Source organism: Schistocerca nitens, chromosome 1 (genome assembly GCF_023898315.1).
Source record: "Schistocerca nitens isolate TAMUIC-IGC-003100 chromosome 1, iqSchNite1.1, whole genome shotgun sequence".
In the NCBI taxonomy this organism is placed as follows: Eukaryota; Metazoa; Arthropoda; class Insecta; order Orthoptera; family Acrididae; genus Schistocerca; species Schistocerca nitens.
The window spans coordinates 65,186,354-65,206,096 of record NC_064614.1 but is presented as its reverse complement, the minus strand read 5'-3'; the positions used below and the strand labels follow the sequence as shown (position 1 = coordinate 65,206,096).

General features: G+C 44.4%; 1 protein-coding gene and 1 pseudogene across 1 annotated transcript in view; one reads left to right on the top strand and one right to left on the bottom strand.

Annotated features, from left to right (window-relative positions):
* Nucleotides 1-19,743, bottom strand: part of LOC126234552 (uncharacterized) — a 279,428-nt gene that overhangs the window by 242,582 nt on the left and 17,103 nt on the right. The window lies entirely within an intron of this gene.
* Nucleotides 19,222-19,339, top strand: LOC126206717 (5S ribosomal RNA; annotated as a pseudogene).

Here is a 19,743-nt window from a genome sequence, read left to right as displayed (position 1 = left end):
AACGATTTACAGTTTCCGAGTTTATTGCTGCAGGCTTAACATTCTGGTCTTTGTGTGCTGTATCGTTTAGCGACACCGGACGGTGGAGGACAGATAGAAGGCGCTTCGAGTCGATAGAAATGTGTCTGTTGAGAATAATAACGAGGAACAGCTGGGCAAGAAGTAAGTCCAATGAAGATGTTATGAGGGAAACCAGCGAGGATGAAACGTCAAATCAACTATCAAAACATTGAAACAAAGACATTTAGACATTTACAGGGTGACGTAGAAGTCCCGTAACATTTGAGAATTCAATACTTCACGATTTAATGAAGATACAGAGGTAAAAACTGACACACGTTCCTGAAATGACATGGCCTTTTGATGAAACCAAACAAATGTGCGCAAAATGACCAACAGACGGCGCTTCATATAATACGAAAGCAATAATTACCATAAGACGATGTTCTCTAAAACAAACGCTCAGCATCTCCGCCGTCGCTCATCAGCAATATCTGTAGTCGAGGGACATGGTGTGAACAGCAGCGTACTGCATATCTCTTAGAACTCCTGTTGAGATTGGACGATCGCGGGAGACTTGCGACTCCAGCTAATCGAACAACCAATTATCACACGGACTGAGGTCTGGGGCTTGATACGCCCAAGGAGGTTAGAATAAAGGGGAGGCGACGTTATCTATGTCGAGCACAGACGTCAGTCGAAGTCTGTCCGCCATATTGATGTGTCTTAAAAGTCTGTATCACCGTTAAGTCCTGTGCTAAAAAAAAACCTATTAGGGTTAATGCATTGAACTGACATTCAGTTTTGAGTAGATACTTTGAAACAATGTACCTTCTTGGATGAATACTCGTCATCAGACAATTGAAAATTTAACTTTTAAACGCCGATTCTCCACTCGAGTTTCATATAGCAATTATATACAACCGCTCGCTCACAGTAAGATCCGTACCTAAAGACTGGAAAATTGCTCAAGTCACATCAATACCCAAAAAGAGATTTATTCCGATTAATTTTTTATTGCCGTCTCATACTGCTTCTTTCACGTGTAACTTTGGTATGCGTAATTTCTTTTTCCACGGTCTTTACACACAATGGGTTTCTGCACACTGGGTAGTTTACACGTATGTACCTGCACATAATCCTCATTCTTCTCAGGGGCTCATTAGTCTCTCTCCGACGTACAGGTGTTTCTCAGTACGCAATGTCATTGGTATAACATTTTGTGAATGAAAGCTCTCCTGCTCCCACTGGACACAGGACGTTAACTCAGCTGCGGTGCCTCTGTTAGTTTATTAATACCAGTACATCGTCCCACGAGTTGCAGTGAAGGAACAACAGGTAGTGTTTAAGCTGTTTTTTATTATTGTTATTTTAAATTTCCTCGTTGCAGCCTCTACGTCATAAGTAAAGCTGGCTTTAGCACAGCGATTTCCTTAGCTCACAAAACGCGCCTAAGGACAGATTCTGTTAAAAAGTTTGAGCTCTACGTGAAGTCCCATACCGCCTCACACTGCTGCTCGAAGCGACCGAGAGATCGTTACTCGTTTCACCGATACTGAATCACTTGCTGGGGGTAACTTGCCAGAGGCAGCTCTGGAAACTTTGTCGAACACACATTTTCCTCCACATTACCAGATTTATTTTTATTGCCCGGTACAGAAAAACTTTCCTTGATCTGCGCTGAGGGAATTACCATATTCTATCTTCGTTGCAAAAGTGAACGCATAAAATTAGCTAACTCCGCTGCAAGCGGTTTGCCCGTAAGGCACGGAGTTGGCATTTCTCTTGTGTTCTTCCCTTTGCCAGTAGTAGCATACCTTAAAGAAAAGTCTGGCGGAGCGAGCAAATACGTTCACCCTACGTTTTCTCGGTCAATCTGTTGTAGAATAATGGAACATGTTTTATGTTCTCGTATTATGACGTTCTTAGATAACACAAATCTCCTTCATCATAACCAACATGGATTCCGCAAACAGAGATCATGTGAAACTCAGCTCGCCCTATTTGTCCAAGAAATTCACAGTGCCGTAGACACTGGCGAGCAGATTGATGCCGTATTCCTGGACTTCAGGAAGGCATTTGATACGGTTCCGCACTTACGTTTAGTGAAAAAAATACGAGCTTACGGAATATCGGACCAGGTTTGTGATTGGATTCAGGATTTCCTAGAAGAAAGAACACAACATGTCATTCTTAACGGTTCAAAATCTGCAGATGTAGAGGTAATTTCGGGAGTACCGCAAGGAAGCGTGATAGGACCTTTATTGTTTACAATATACATAAATGACTTAGTTGACAACATCGGTAGCTCCGTGAGGCTATTTGCAGATGACACGGTTGTCTACAAGAAAGTAGCAACATCAGAAGACTCGTACGTACTCCAGGAAGACCTGCAGAGGATTAATGAATGGTGCGACAGCTGGCAGCTTTCCCTAAACGTAGATAAATGTAATATAATGCGCATACATAGGGGCAGAAATCCATTCCAGTACGATTATGCCATAGGTGGTAAATCATTGGAAGCGGTAACGACCGTAAAATACTTAGGAGTTACTATCCGGAGCGATCTGAAGTGGAATGATCACATAAAACAAATAGTGGGAAAAGCAGGCGCCAGGTTGAGATTCATAGGAAGAATTCTAAGAAAATGTGACTCATCGACGAAAGAAGTAGCTTACAAAACGCTTGTTCGTCCGATTCTTGAGTATTGCTCATCAGTATGGGACCCTTACCAGGTTGGATTAATAGAAGAGATAGACATGATCCAGCGAAAAGCAGCGCGATTCGTCATGGGGACATTTAGTCAGCGCGAGAGCGTTACGGAGATGCTGAACAAGCTCCAGTGGCGGACACTTCAAGAAAGGCGTTACGCAATACGGAGAGGTTTATTATCGAAATTACGAGAGAGCACATTCCGGGAAGAGATGGGCAACATATTACTACCGCCCACATATATCTCGCGTAATGATCACAACGAAAAGATCCGAGAAATTAGAGCAAATACGGAGACTTACAAGCAGTCGTTCTTCCCACGCACAATTCGTGAATGGAACAGGGAAGGGGGGATCAGATAGTGGTACAATAAGTACCCTCCGCCACACACCGTAAGGTGGCTCGCGGAGTATAGATGTAGATGTAGATGTAGAGGCTACAAATATTGTTTTATTTTTTCTCGATTTCTTATTTTGAAACGTTCTCTCCTCGCTACTTTTACGAGGATTGTGCAAAGATTGAGGACCTTTTTTACCATAAAGTAGCACTACTATCCTCTCAAACAGATTTCTTTACTTAGTGTGTGTGTGTGTGTATCCATCCTTCTGGTTGGAGGTTTGAGGAGGGACTTCGGCCCTTCACTTATGCTACAAAATGGAACACCTACAGCCATCCTTACCACGTTATCAAATGGTTACCTGTTTCGGTGCTTCAGTGCACCACCTTCAGGCCTTAATTGACATTTAGGGGGTTAACACCAGTCGTATTCACGATTCATCAGTGGCCAACATCTACGAACTGGTTGTGGCAGACTACCAGTAACAACGATGTTGTGTTGCCAACCATCAACCACCAATTCTTTTTAGGTATTGCTTTAAGGCTACGACGTGGTTTTGTTCGTTTATGATATGTAAGGGGCGTTCAAAAATAAAACATCCGGAGACATAATTGCAGAAACCAGTACCTGTACGTTACAAGTATTCACCCTGGCTGTTGAAACGTTTGTCCCACTGTAACATAAGACGGTGAATGGCTGTCTCATAAAATTCCCCAGGGCTGCGATGTTAACCGCTTTCGCACGTACAGCTGGACTTCGTCTTCCGAGGTGAATCGTTTGCCCCTCAGAGCCTTTTTAAGGGGACCAAAAATGGCCTAATCACAAGGAGAGATGTACGGACTCTATGGAGGGTGGCCGAGAACGTCCCATTTGAATTTCTGTAGGAGTGCCGCGACAGTGTTGACCGTATGAGGCTTTTCATTTTCGTGGAGCAGAATGACCCGACGGGTGAGGTTGCCTGGTAGTTTTGATTTGATCCCTTGGCGAAGGGTGGTCAAGGTTTGCGAGTAACGCTGGGCATTCACCGTTGTCCCTGTGATTACGCCATGTTTGGTCCCCTTAAAATGCTCTGAGGGCAAACGAGTCACCTCGGATGACGACGTCCAGCTGTACGTGCGGAACTGGTAACATCGCAGCACCGGGAATTTTATCAGACAACCATTCACCGCCTTGTAACACATTGAGACAGCCAGGGTCAATACTTCTACATACAGGTGCTGGTTTCTGTAAGTATGCCACCAATTCGTTTATTTTTGAACAGCCCTTATACGTAAACATGCATGACTGCTTTTTTTGGGACCCTGCGCCTTAAGATAAGTTCCGTACGAAGGACAACAGCATTTCCAAAGGCACAATGCGTTTGGGCCGGGTCTAAAACCACTTATGTAAATTAAGACTTAAGTTATAATTCCAATGCGTAAAACTCACATCTGAATACTTAAAAAGAATCACAACTCTATATTAAATAAAAAATTGCAAAATCTGAGCATGTAGCCATATTTACAAATTAATTTCCGATGTGAATGTAAAATGACTCGTTCTACGTCATTAAGATTTATCGTGGAAAATGAAACTAACTGATAATAAAGGATCTGATTATGATGTTGAGGGAACGAAAAAGTGTGATAAAGACAAAGATGAAGCAGGGATGCCACTACAACTATTGAAAAAGACGCTCATGCTTACAGCCATTTACAAAAGTTACAGAGAATTTAAAATCTGAACAATTGTTTGGATATCACTCATCCCAACACTAGTCGAGATGTACACATTTCGATCGAGAATTTTCTTGTGCCGGCCGCGGTGGCCGTGCGGTTCTAGGCGCTCCAGTTCGGAGCCGCACTGCTGCTACGGTCGCAGGTTCGAATCCTGCCTCGGGCATGGGTGTGTGTGATGTCCTTAGGTTAGTTAGGTTTAAGTAGTTCTAAGTTCTAGGGGACTAATGACCACAGCAGTTGAGTCCCATAGTGCTCAGAGCCAATTTTCTTGTCCATGCGGGAAATAAACATACACGGTCGGCACCTGCCTACAAAAAGGTCAGTAGCAGAAATTTGCGACGTTTGTGCGGGCATCATGTGCCATACTTTTCACTTTATGATCGGTGATGAACAAGAGAAAAACCAATATGTTTGTTCCTTTGCTTGAGGCTTGCGATCCGATTTCAACAAAGGTACAAGGCTAAGAGTCAACAGACTTCACAGCTCCCACTTTTCACATTTGCCATACAGATACAAAGCAGCGCAGGGAAACAACTGAATGTAGCAACTGCTGACGACGGAGCGAGCACTGCATCAGCTGACCACCAAGTCAGTAGGGTCTCACGCAACGTAATACGAGAAGCTGTAGGCTATAAGCCAGAATAACAGTAGTCTTACGCACTACATACTATCGCACAGAGGACCATGGTGTGCCGTGAGAGTGTACGAGGTGATCGCTATCCATATCCATAGTCATCAACTCAACTTGGCACTATTTTGTAAGAGTAATGGTGATAGATACCTTGAAAATCATACTGAAGCTGTATTCATCTATTCCGAGAAGACTAAAAGCCGTTCTGAATGCCCACGGGTTTCCTACACCGTAGTAGGCATAGTAATGTGTTTTTGGTATTGACATATTATTGTCAGCCCTTGTCTCTTCTCCTTTTGTTTTTAAACAATATATTCGCTGTTAATAGCTAAAATTCATAGCAGAATTCTGTCTTTCTCCTCATTCCCACTACCAGCGCACATTCTCCCCAAAACTGTTTCTTCAGTTCCTTTTTCCGTTGATTATTAGATCACTCGTGGAGTGACCTCATATACTTTCTCTGTCTCTTAGTATTCTGCTTTATCCACTAGCAGTATAAGCGTACTGCAGCAGTAGTCTGCGAGTAATCTCTGCAGCTTTACTCCAATCAGTTCATACTAAACGAATCACTCTCCTTATTTTCTTCCTTAGTAAGTATTCTCGAATTCGAATCAAGGACAGCTGCTAACATGAATAACTTAGAAGTAGATAATTTCGGAATAGTGAAAAAACTTAATTCACTTAATAAAAGCGAGAATCCCGGTCCAGACTGTACACAATTAGGTACCTTTCAGGTGCTGATGCTGATGCGATAGGTCGCTCGACGAAAGATCTGTGCCCAAAGACTGGAAAGTTGCACAGGTCACACCAGTATTCAAGAAAGGCAGTACGATAATTCACTGAAGTACTTGACTGTATCATTAACGTCGACATGCAGCAGGCTTTTGGAACATATATTGTGTTCTACCATTATGACTTATCTCGAAGAGAACGGCCTATTGACATACAGTCAACACGGTTATAGAAAACATCATTCTTGTGAAACACAACTAGCTCTTTATATTCACACGAATTGTTGAATGCTATTGACAAGGGATTTCAAATTGACTCCGTACTTCTAGATTTCCAGAAGGCTTTTGACAGTGCATCTTACAAGCGGCTTGTAGTGAATTTGCGTGCTTATGGAATATTGTCTCGATCATGCGACTGGATTCGTGATTTCCCGTCAGATAGGTCACAGTTCGCAGTAACTGAAGGAAAGTCATCGAGTAAAACAGAAGTGATCTCTGGCGTTCCCGAAGGTAGGTAATAGGCCCTCTGCTGTTCCTTATATGTATAAACGACTTAGGAGACAATATCAGTAGCCGCCTTAGGTTGGTTGTAGATGAAATTGTCGTTTAACATCTATTAAAGTCATCAGAAGACAAAACCATATTGCAAAACGATTTAAAAAAGTTACCTGTGTGGTGAAAAAATATCAGTTGACCCTAAACAATGAAAAGTGTGAAGTCGTCCACGTAAGTGCTAAAAGGAATACGTTAAACATCGGTTACACTATAAATCAGTCAAATCTAAAGGTCGTAAATTGAAATAAATACCTTGGAATTACAATTACAAAGAACTTAAACTGGAAGGAACACACAGAAAATGTTTTTTCTTGGCGAGAGGGGAATGGTGGCAGATCTATTACGGAGTCTGCCTACACTACACTTGTCTGTTCTTTTTTCGAGTACTGCTGCGGGGTGTGGGATCCATACGAGATAGGGTTAACGGAGTTCATCGAGAAAGTTCAAAGAAGATCAGAACGTGTTGTACTATCGAGAACTAGGGGATAGAGTGTCACTGACATGATAAAGTATTTGGGATGGTCGTCAAAAAAACAAAGGCACTTTTCGTTGCGCCGGGTACTTCTCACGATATTTCAGTCACCAACTTTCTTCCCTGAATGTGAAAATACACTCCTGGAAATGGAAAAAAGAACACACTAACACCGGTGTGTCAGACCCACCATACTTGCTCCGGACACTGCGAGAGGGCTGTACAAGCAATGATCACACGCACGGCACAGCGGACACACCAGGAACCGCGGTGTTGGCCGTCGAATGGCGCTAGCTGCGCAGCATTTGTGCACCGCCGCCGTCAGTGTCAGCCAGTTTGCCGTGGCATACGGAGCTCCATCGCAGTCTTTAACACTGGTAGCATGCCGCGACAGCGTGGACGTGAACCGTATGTGCAGTTGACGGACTTTGAGCGAGGGCGTATAGTGGGCATGCGGGAGGCCGGGTGGACGTACCGCCGAATTGCTCAACACGTGGGGCGTGAGGTCTCCACAGTACATCGATGTTGTCGCCAGTGGTCGGCGGAAGGTGCACGTGCCCGTCGACCTGGGACCGGACCGCAGCGACGCACGGATGCACGCCAAGACTGTAGGATCCTACGCAGTGCCGAAGGGGACCGCACCGCCACTTCCCAGCAAATTAGGGACACTGTTGCTCCTGGGGTATCGGCGAGGACCATTCGCAACCGTCTCCATGAAGCTGGGCTACGGTCCCGCACACCGTTAGGCCGTCTTCCGCTCACGCCCCAACATCGTGCAGCCCGCCTCCAGTGGTGTCGCGACAGGCGTGAATGGAGGGACGAATGGAGACGTGTCGTCTTCAGCGATGAGAGTCGCTTCTGCCTTGGTGCCAATGATGGTCGTATGCGTTTTTGGCGCCGTGCAGGTGAGCGCCACAATCAGGACTGCATACGAACGAGGCACACAGGGCCAACACCTGGCATCATGGTGTGGGGAGCGATCTCCAACACTGGCCGTACACCACTGGTGATCGTCGAGGGGACTCTGAATAGTGCACGGTACATCCAAACCGTCATCGAACCCATCGTTCTACCATTCCTAGACCGGCAAGGGAACTTGCTGTTCCAACAGGACAATGCACGTCCGCATGTATCCCGTGCCACCCAACGTGCTCTAGAAGGTGTAAGTCAACTACCCTGGCCAGCAAGATCTCCGGATCTGTCCCCCATTGAGCATGTTTGGGACTGGATGAAGCGTCGTCTCACGCGGTCTGCACGTCCAGCACGAACGCTGGTCCAACTGAGGCGCCAGGTGGAAATAGCATGGCAAGCCGTTCCACAGGACTACATCCAGCATCTCTACGATCGTCTCCATGGGAGAATAGCAGCCTGCATTGCTGCGAAAGGTGGATATACACTGTACTAGTGCCGACATTGTGCATGCTATGTTGCCTGTGTCTATGTGCCTGTGGTTCTGTCAGTGTGATCATGTGATGTATCTGACCCCAGGAATGTGTCAATAAAGTTTCCCCTTCCTGGGACAATGAATTCACGGTGTTCTTATTTCAATTTCCAGGAGCGTATTTTGCTGACGCAGAGTTAAATAGGGAGAAACGAGCATCATAATATAATAAGGGAAATCAGTCCTCGTACGGAAAGGCATAAGTGTTGGTTTTCTTTCCGCGCGCTGTTCGAGATTGAAATAATAGAGAATTATTGTGAAGGGGTTTGGTGAACTGTCTGCCAGACACTTAAGTGTGATTTGCAGATTATCCATGTAGAAGTAACGATGCATAGGGATAAAGGAGCACCCAACGCTATAAGTCTGAAATCAGTATGAATATATTTATACGCTACACCAACACAGCTGGCACAAAACAACAATGAAGATATGGCAGTGTCGAGTCAGTGCTTTCAATATGGGGAGCCAAAAGAATTTCATTTACTTACTGATTTTTCTTCGTAAACGCTTATCGTTTCATTGACATGATACTGTTTCATACGGCCATCGACTACCTGAAATTTCTTCATTTCACAACAACTCTCGACCTCATCCTCCGGGACACTATGGAAATTATTTTCTTCATGACGAGTCTTTGATGCCATTGCCGGATTTATTTTGTGAGGGATCACTGAAAACATTCCTTTGCCCCGTCCTCAGATGGCGTGGTGGTCCGCAAGATGTCCGCACGCTCCCGGATTTGTGTGGTGTGTGATAAAAGTTATGCTATGTATTCTACCACAGAATCATCGGCTGATCCAGGCTGTTTCTTGTAAATAAAAAAAAAAAAGTCCTAAGAAGTGCCGCGAGCTTCGGTTCGATTGGCGACTCATGACTCATGATACAAAATATTTAATTATTTAGTTGGAAATATTGTGAGATTCGACAGACTAAGTATTCACGAATTGCGACATATTTGCAATAAGGCCGCACAGTGATCCAGGAAATATTACTCCAGTCAGGATCACAAAACTGATTAATAAACTTTAGTTCTCCTTCAATGCATTCATGATAAAATAAACTTTCAATATTGCTTCAGTTTCCTTCGAAATCTTCAGAAAGACTAAACAGGCTAACAGTTCAAAGCTGAGGAGATCGAGACTCACACTAAAAACGAAATACACACGTTGTAGGAAAAGAAATGCAGTTTGCTAGCGTTAAAGAATTACATTGCGTCTGTCACTTTCACCTGTTGTATTTTATACATCATTCACTCCCGGTTTAAGTATACATGACCTTCTACATGTACTTACCATAATTTATGTATGAAAGAGACACTCGATAGTTGACAGTTACTCCATACAACTATAAAAATACAGTGATTCGTTTCGTGGTAAAATACAAAAATTGGAATTGACATCCGTATAAAAGTAAAATGTCACAGTTACTCTAAGATTCTATGAACTCAACACTAACACTACCACAAGAAAAATCGCGACACCAAGTCGGGGAAGTACAACATAAACGGAAGTTGGTATGCATATTTCTACATCTGAAAACTGATGTCTGTTCAGATTTCATGCCTGTCGCATAAGTGTGGCGCTAGTAGTGGCGTTAATTGTAGGCGAGCTGTGAACTGCAGTAAACAATACTGCAATCCTTCGTGCTCGATATCTTACCCGATGGCGAAAGCATCATGCAGTAGCTTTACTGCCCATGTCACAAAGCCTGAACCATGCTGAAGTATTTTGAGAAGCACGGTAGTGAATTCATGTTTTTTAGTCACCAGATTTACCTGATATGAACCGTATGGAACACATCTACAACGCTGTTGGGAGACAGTTCAGCAGCCACAAGACAATGACTTGTAAAATCCGGGAACTGCGTGACCTTGGCCGCATATCTCCGGAATCTTAAGAAGGCTTTTCCGAAAACACGCCAGGCAGAGTAACTGCTGTATTGCGTACGAAAGGTGGACCGACAGGCTTCTAAGCGGGTGATCCAAGATGTTTTCGCTCGTCAGTGTATCTACTTACACCCAAACCTCCAGATGCAAGGCAGTCAGATCGGTACCAAACACTGTACGTCGACAGAGTATCAACCAGCACTCCTACATGGTTTGTGCCTTGTGCTGTCGTCCAGGAGAACGTATGTAATCGGTACGTAATAAGGAACACCTGACCTACGGAGAATAGGAAAATCGTAACTGTGAGCGAGTGTCGCGAAGAGATCCCTTGGGTAAATTAGAAGGGCGTTCGTTTGTCGAACCAATGGTCCTGGGTTCCAGCCTTAGCCATGCCAGTTTTTGTATTGTAGTATGCCTGAAACAGTTAAATGGGACAACATGTTCCTGACACGTAAAAGGACTGTTCGGAGTGACGTCTGCGTTTTATTGACAGTCGGCTTTTGCTAAGTTTATTCGAAAGTAGCAGATCTACAGAGTACATTTGTAGTTTCATAGAATAGACGTTAACAATCGGAACAGAAGAACAAAGAAGCAGTTTCATCATATATGCAGAAGTATTAATAGTGGCAATAATAATAATAATGAGAGAAGAAGAAAAAGAGGAATTATAGGTTTGCTGCTTTCAAGTAAACGAAGCGAAAGCCGATTTCCAATAGAACATTGCTGTAAGCTCTGGTGAGTCCTCTTACATGTCAGGAACATATTGGCCCATATAACAGTTTCTCACGTACTACAGTACAAACCCTGGAATGACTAATGCTCGAACCCAGGATCCTTTGTACGGCAAACTAATTCGCTACTGACTTCCACACGGGAGCTCTGAGCGACAGACGCTCACAGTTACGCTTTTCCTGTGCTCCGCAGGTCAGGTGTCACTTATTACTTACCGTTTACGCTCGTCCTTCCAGGTGACAGTGCATGGCGCGAACTACATCTGAGTTCTCGTTGCCACTCTGTGTGACCTATGGTACCATTCTGACCAGCTGACGCCTGGAGGTTGCTTGTTAGAGGTTCCGGGTAACAGGAGATTAATCGGAATTTCCGTCTTGTGCGCATCGTAGAGTTGTCTGCACAACTACAGTAGGAGGCGGTGAGGAAATGGATGAGGCAGTCTTCTGAGGACACAGGGCGGACGGACACGACACTCTGCGTTTTAGGACACTTTACCCGTTGCACAGTGAATTCACTTGCAAAAGTTCTTTATACCTTGTCTGATCATAAGTACATGGCTATTACAAATGATTGAAGCGATTTCATAAATTCACTGTAGCTCCATTCATTGACATATGGTCACGACACGCTAGAGATACGTAGAAAAACTCATAAATTTTTGATCAGCTGAAGCCGCACTTCAGGTTTCTGCCACCAGAGCGCTCGAGAGCGCAGTGAGACAAAATGGCGACAGGAGCCGAGAGAGCGTATGTCGTGCTTGAAATGCACTCACATCAGTCAGTCATAACAGTGCAACGACACTTCAGGACGAAGTTCAACAAAGATCCACCAACTGCTAACTCCATTCGGCGATGGTATGCGCAGTTTAAAGCTTCTGGATGCCTCTGTAAGGGGAAATCAACGGGTCGGCCTGCAGTGAGCGAAGAAACGGTTGAACGCGTGCGGGCAAGTTTCACGCGTAGCCCGCGGAAGTCGACGAATAAAGCAATCAGGGAGCTAAACGTACCACAGCCGACGGTTTGGAAAATCTTACGGAAAAGGCTAAAGCAGAAGCCTTACCGTTTACAATTGCTACAAGCCCTGACACCCGATGACAAACTCAAACGCTCTGAATTTTCGGCGCGGTTGCAACAGCTCATGGAAGAGGATGCGTTCAGTGCGAAACTTGTTTTCAGTGACGAAGCAACATTTTTTCTTAATGCTGAAGTGAACAGACACAATGTGCGAATCTGGGCGGTAGAGAATCCTCACGCATTCGTGCAGCCAATTTGCAATTCACCAAAAGTTAACGTGTTTTGTGCAATCTCACGGTTTAAAATTTACGGCCCCTTTTTCTTCTGCGAAAAAAACGTTACAGGACACGTGTATCTGGACATGCTGGAAAATTGGCTCATGCCACAACAGGAGACCGACAGCGCCGACTTCATCTTTCAACAGGATGGTCCTCCACCGCACTTCCATCATGATGTTCGGCATTTCTTAAACAGGAGATTGGAAAACCGATGGATCGGTCGTGGTGGAGATCATGATCAGCAATTCGTGTCATGGCCTCCACGCTCTCCCGACTTAACCGCATGCGATTTCTTTCTGTGGGGTTATGTGAAAGATTCAGTGTTTAAACCTCCTCTACCAAGAAACGTGCCAGAACTGCGAGCTCGCATCAACGATGCTTTCGAACTCATTGATGGGGACATGCTGCGCCGAGTGTGGGAGGAACTTGATTATCGGCTTGATGTCTGCCGAATCACTAAAGGGGCACATATCGAACATTTGTGAATCCCTAAAAAAACTTTTTGAGTTTTTGTATGTGTGCGCAAAGCATTGTGAAAATATCTCCAATAATAAAGTTATTGTAGAGCTGTGAAATCGCTTCAATCATTTGTAATAACCCTGTATTGGAATAGCGCTAGGCAATGCGGAGTTGACCACTACAGATCACGTAAGGCGGACCTACGATTATAAAGGGAGACGGGGAGTATTGTGTTGTCAGTAGAGAAGGAAGGCCAGGAAAGCTCAGTGGTCTGGTCATTGGATGCCACCTGCGTAAGAAACTCGTCAGGGACAAATCCAACCTTTCAAAAGCTGACCAAGCCGTCTTTTCATGATGTGACTGTGAACGCGAAAGAACAACCACGTTTAAACTAAAACCAGGTGGACCTTTTTTGCTGATGGACAGAGATTGTCGAGCACTGTGGAGGCCGGCTGTAAGAAAATTACATGAAATCAGAATGGGTAAACTGGTTGTAATAATGTACACTGAAGAGCCAAAGGAACTGGTACAACTATATAATACCGTGTAGGGGATAACGCGAGCACGCACAAGTACCGCAGAACGACGTGGCATGGACTCGACTAATGTACGAAGTAGTGCTGGAGGGAACTGACTCCATGATTCCTGCAGAGCTGTCCATAAATCTGTAAGAGCACGAGCGGCTGGAGATCTCTTCTGGAAAACACGCTGCGAGACATCCCAGAGATACTGATTAATGGTCATGGCTGGGGTGTTTGGTGGCCAGCGGAAGTTTCTAATCTCACAGGAGTGTTCCTGGAGCTACTCTGTAGCAATTCTGGACGTTTGGGGTGTCGCATTGTCCTGCTGGAATTTTCCAAATCCGTCGGAAGGCACAATGGACATGAATGCATGCAGGTGATCAGACTGGATGCTGACGTTCATGGATCCCATATCACTTCAACTGCACGCGCCCCATAGCATTACAGAGCCTCCACCAGCTTAAACAGTCCCCTGCTGACGTGCAGGGTCCATGGATTCATGAGTTTATCCCCATACCCGTACGTCAATCCACTCGATACAATTTGAAGCGAGACTCGTCCTACCAGTCAACATGCTTTCAGTCATTAACTGTTGACGGACCCAGGTGAGGCGTAAAGCTTTGTGTCGTCATCATGGGTACAGGAGTGGGCCTACGGCTCCCAAACCCCATATCGATGATGTTTCCCTGGACGGTTCGCACACTGAGACTTGCTGATGCTCTAGTATCCAAATCTGCAGAAAATGGCGGAAGGTTTGCACTTCTGTCACGTTGAACGATTCTCTTCAGTCTTCCTTGGTCCACTTCTTGCAGGATCTTTCTCCAGCCTCAGGGATGTTGGAGATTTGATGTTTTACCGGATTTGTGATATTTTCGGTACACTCGTGAAATGGTCGTACGGAAAAATCCACATTTCAGCGCTACCGCGGAGTCGCTGTGTCCCATCTATCGTGCCCCGGCTACAACGTTCAGATTCACTTAAATCTCGATAATTCGCCATTGCAGCAACAGTAACCAACAACTACAACAGACACTTTTGTCTTATTTAGGCGTTACCGATAGCAGCTCCGTATTCTGCCTTTTTACATATCTCTGAATTTGAATACGCATGCCTATACTAGTTTCTTTGGTGCTACAGTGTATAAGCACAGAAAATATGTCACAAACAGCGCCAATAATTGCTTAAAGCATGCTGTGACATACAATAAACAAGATTTAAAAAAACCCTGATGGTGGTGATATTTGTCGCCGAAACTAGTTAGGGATAATAAAGAAATAAACGAACAACAAGGTGTTATGCATCAAGGAGGACTCAATTTCTGATATTACAGTGTATAAGGAGAAAGACAGTATGGGAGTAACGTTTAGATGCGCTGCTATCGTGGTTGAACCTGACTTCGTGAAAGAAAACGAAACCGCACTTTTTTATCAGCACAGCATAGCACAGCATTTTCTTTATGACAGTCAGTTTTAACTAAAAAATGGTACACTGTTGTTTAAAAGAATATATAGCTCTTTGAGTGTTTACTACACTACAAAAGTCGGTCAAGAAATGTAGGGATTTTTGCTGACAACTTTTCTCTCTGACATATGTATTACATACTCATTTAGATGCTAAAATAGGTAGCATATGTCCGTCCAAATATTTATTAGAGTATTGTATAAAAATTTGAAGTAAACCGTGAAGAATTTGTTGATATTTTTGCCAACAACGTTTCCCCTTTCTATACGATTTACTTCTTTTTCTTTAGCGTTTGTCCCTCCTGGCGGAAGGGTCCGCTTTGTATACGATACGCATTTTAAATACATATATGTAGTGTGTAAGTCCAAACGTTTATAAGCGTGTCGTGTAAAAATTTTAAGTAAATAGGTCAATAATTTTTAAAAATTTTTAGTAGCAACGTTAAACAACGACTTGTCTTTATATAGCAGAATAGATTACCAACGCGACACGCGAATCGACAGGCGCTAGATACTTAACGCTATCCATCTGTAGCCGGGATTGGTCGCTAGTGTAATACAGTTATGAATTCAGATATTCTATGATTGTTATAAGGTTGTGAAAATCACTGTACTGTGAATATAAAGGCACCATCCTCTCTAGACCAACACAGCACGACCTACAGAACATGAAATAAAAGACCACAGGGAAAGAGTGTTTGAAATATCCTTCGCGCCCTTATTCAGTCTGAACCACTCGGAGGTGAAATGGGGTGAACGTTTCGCCTGGGGAAAACCGCTCCGTGGCCAGTACACTGTACACATTACTCCCTTGCTAGAATCTGGCCTAAAGGAAGAACACGCAAGTGAATCCAACGGCACGTTAATATTCAGACCGCTAGGTGGCTCGACAACCGGCTTGCCTTTTCATCAACTGTGTAACCGAGAAGGTTGTGGTCCAGGCAGGAATCGACGGAGAGCGACGAGTTTCACTTTATGGTGCAAGTTTGTTGCGTATCGTGTGGGGAGTCACTTAACTGCCTACGACAAAATAGACTCGCAACGTTCGCTCCCCCAGTTCAAAAGCGTTTCCTTACATCCACATCGTGGGTGTCCCTGCGCCGTCGTTTAATTGCCGAAATTGCGGCCACGTACTGGGTAACAGCAGTCATTACGTCTGACGTAGAGAACAAACGTGGGGGCTTAAACAGCAGCCTCGTTAAGTTCCACGGCCATGCGGCGGCTAGCGGCGGCGTGTTTGTGCTTTTCGTGCTCGAAGTAGGCGATAAACGTTGTACCCAGTTTGCCCACAATGACGATAATTATCTTAATCCACTGTTTACGTGCAGATGTCTTTTATACGCAGAGCCGACCCCTTGGTCATTGACGGAATTTGATGTATTCCCGGAAAATAGCCGTTTTGAGGCGACGGCGGTGAACGTCAATTTACAGCGAGACTATCGACTACCTCTAGCAGGAGCTAGCAACAGCAAGAAAACTGTTCAAGTAAAGAGCCGCGTCTGTAAAAATTAAAAAGAAATCGGAAGTACTGAAGCAGTTAGACGTTTAACAACAGTCAGTGCAGATTTGCAAATTACGACTTCATGACGTAACGGAAATCACTGTGATTGGTTAGCTTTCAGTCTGTTTTCTTAATTGACGCTATCTTCAAATACTTTGAAATTTCTGACGTATACCCACTCCAAAACCGTCAAAACCTTTTGTTTTTCGGCTACGCGTTTAAACAGTATGTCTTCGTCTAGCAGAGCTTAAAATTTGAAAATGGTTTTATCTGTTCGAAGATGATATGCTGTCGAAACCAACTGCAGAAATTGTAAGATTGTAGCAACTTTGTGATGGTTATACGTAAAAGTTCGTTTCATGAAAGCTGTTGATCACAACTTAAGTAAGATTTCTATACTTCTATACCATGACCTCAACATGTGGTGGAGTTGAATATTCTCCTGCAACAGCCTACGATCCCTAGCTAACCTTTACGCAGTCGAAGCTAGCAATTGATTGTGAATGCAATTAAAAATTCTCTACAGTGAGCATCGACTGTCCAAGTTTTGCTTTTACTTCTGGGGATAGTACTGCTAAATGGCAACGGGAATACTAAAGAATGGAGTTGAAAATATCACTTTCACGAGTAAGCACTAATCGAGGGGTATAAAGTTCCATGGACATTACGTCAACAGAAACAGGGAGAAGAATTCAGAAGAAAATAGACCACTAGCAGTTTAATGGTATTTTGTCAATAGACGACAATTCAAAGCTACCGTGGTTTTCTGTAAAGATACAATTTAAAGCAGATACCAGGCGCTAAAGGGATGACGAATTTTTAAAATCACTTACTTTTTCATTCCTTTACCAGTTTGGAGTGTTACCCACCCGGATAGCCGAGCGCCCTACAGCTTCCGGGACACGGGGAGGCGCGCCGGTCCCGAATGGAATCCACCTGGCGATTGAACGCCAAGGACCCGTGTGCCAGGCAGCATAGATGTGGTTTTCAGGCGGTTTCCCACATCCGACTAGGTGAATACCGGGCTGTTACCTAAGTTTTGCCTCAGTTCCATTATTCGAAAATATTTAGAGAATGTTTTTATATTTGTTCTTGACATAAACTTTATTCCGGCAGATTGAGATACTTAAGTTCCAATCTGGGGGACGCGAAGGTGTGGCGGCGGGGGAGGGGAAGGCAGAAGAGGCGACAGGAAGGGCATCCGGTCACCCACTGTCACTAACATTGATAGCCGGCCGGAGTGGCCGAGCGGTTCTAGGCGCTACAATCTGGAACCGCGCAACCGCAACGGTCGCAGGTTCGAATCCTGCCTCGGGCATTGATGTGTGTGATGTCCTTAGGTTAGTTAGGTTTAAGTTGTTCTAAGTTCTAGGGGACTGATGACCTCAGAAGTTAAGTCCCATAGTGCTCAGAGCCGTTTGAACCATTTGAACTAACATTGATAAATACGAATTATTATGCTAAGCACATGGAAACACGGCTTAGAACTAGGAAGAAACAGAAGAAGGCTGGTTCGAATATTATCTTTGCCGTCAGCCGGCTTCAGCTGTTGCATTTACGTGTGCAACGACGTACTGCTAAAAATTAAGAATTTTTCGGAATGGAACCAAAAATCAAGAATAAATTCCTGTTAAAGCCAACAGGATAAATTTGTGGCCTTAGTACTTACAACTGAAATGTCTCTGTCCGAAAACTGGCATCTTTCGCTTAACGCTAAATTTGGCGCCGATACATTCCGTTGTAAAACAACATTCAGTATGCCTGTGTGTAAGTCTGCACTACGGACTTAAACACGTACACAATACCTGATGAAAAGTATCTGCACCCCCCACTGTAGTGTGGAATTGACTATTATGTGTCAGCAATGGCGGACTCCACAGTATAAAACGAGGCGGGGAGTGTTGTGGTAATCAGCAGGGAGGCAGTAATAGCAGAATGTGTCAGGAGAGCACAGTTACATCGAACGTGGACTTGTAATTGGATGTCAAATCGATTTCAATCATTCTAAAGCTGCGCAAGTCGACTGTTGAGGATATGACTGTAAGGTTGAAACGTGAATGATTAGCAGTGGCTAAAACAAGACCAAGCAGACCTTGTTTACTGAAGGGCGGGTAATGTCGAGAGTTGCAGAGGTTGGTTGTAAAAAGGTTGTGGGTTGCAAAGTGCTGCCAGTAGTCCAGCTAGTACTATCATTGCGAATAGGGACTTAAAAATAATGGGGTATTTGGAGTGATGAATCGCGATATACCCTGTGGCAATACGACCTAAGATTTTGGGTTTGGCGAATGCTTGGAGAACATTCTCTACCGTCATGCGTAGTGCCAACAGTGAAGTAATGAGGAGGTAGTGTTACCGTATGAAGATGTTTTCGTGGCTAAAGAGTGGTCCCGTTACTGCTTTTAAGGAAACGCTAAATGCGGAAGGATATGAGCATTTTTAGAGTGTTTTGTATTGCATACAGTAGAGCAACAGTTCGGAGCCAGTGAATGTTAATATCAGCACGACAGAACATCCTGTCATAGAGCATAACCTGTGAGGCAATGGTTTGTGGACAGTAACGTTTCTAAAATGGCCTGGTCTGCCAAGAATCCCGAGGTGAACGCAATGGACCACGTTAGGATTGAGTAAACGCTTCGATTATTGACCAGGCCTTAGCGTCCAGCATCATAATGTCGTCTGGCTTCGGCTCTGGAGGAACAATGGACTGTCATTCCTAAACAGACATTCAGATAGTTATATTTGCAAAATAAAATAGCATCATTCTCTGCAAATTTGGGCAACGGCCTTGCTGCAGTGGATACGCCGGTTCCCGTCAGATCACTGAAGTTAAGCGCTGTCAGGCGTGGCCGGCACTTGGATGGGTCACCATCCAGGCCGCCATGCGCCGTTGCCATTTTTCGGGGTGCACTCAGCCTCGTGATGCCAACTGAGGAGCTACTCGACCGAATAGTAGCGGCTCCGGTCAAAGAAAACCATCATAACGACTGGGAGAGCGGAAGCCTGGCCAAACGCCCCTCCTATCCGCATCCTCATCTGAGGATGACACGGCGGTCGGATGGTCCCGATGGGCTACTTGTGGCCTGAAGACGGATTGCTTATATATTCTCTGTACATTTAAGAATTTCTGATAGAATATTTAAAGTGTATGAAAATTCTACACATTGTTAATATTCTGGCCATCATGAAACATATCGAGTGTGTCTTAAACTGTAAGGACATCAGAAGATGAATTTTATGTACTCTCGAGAAACTAATGCGTAAAACGTTAACAGATCTAAGTTCGTCTCACCGATACAC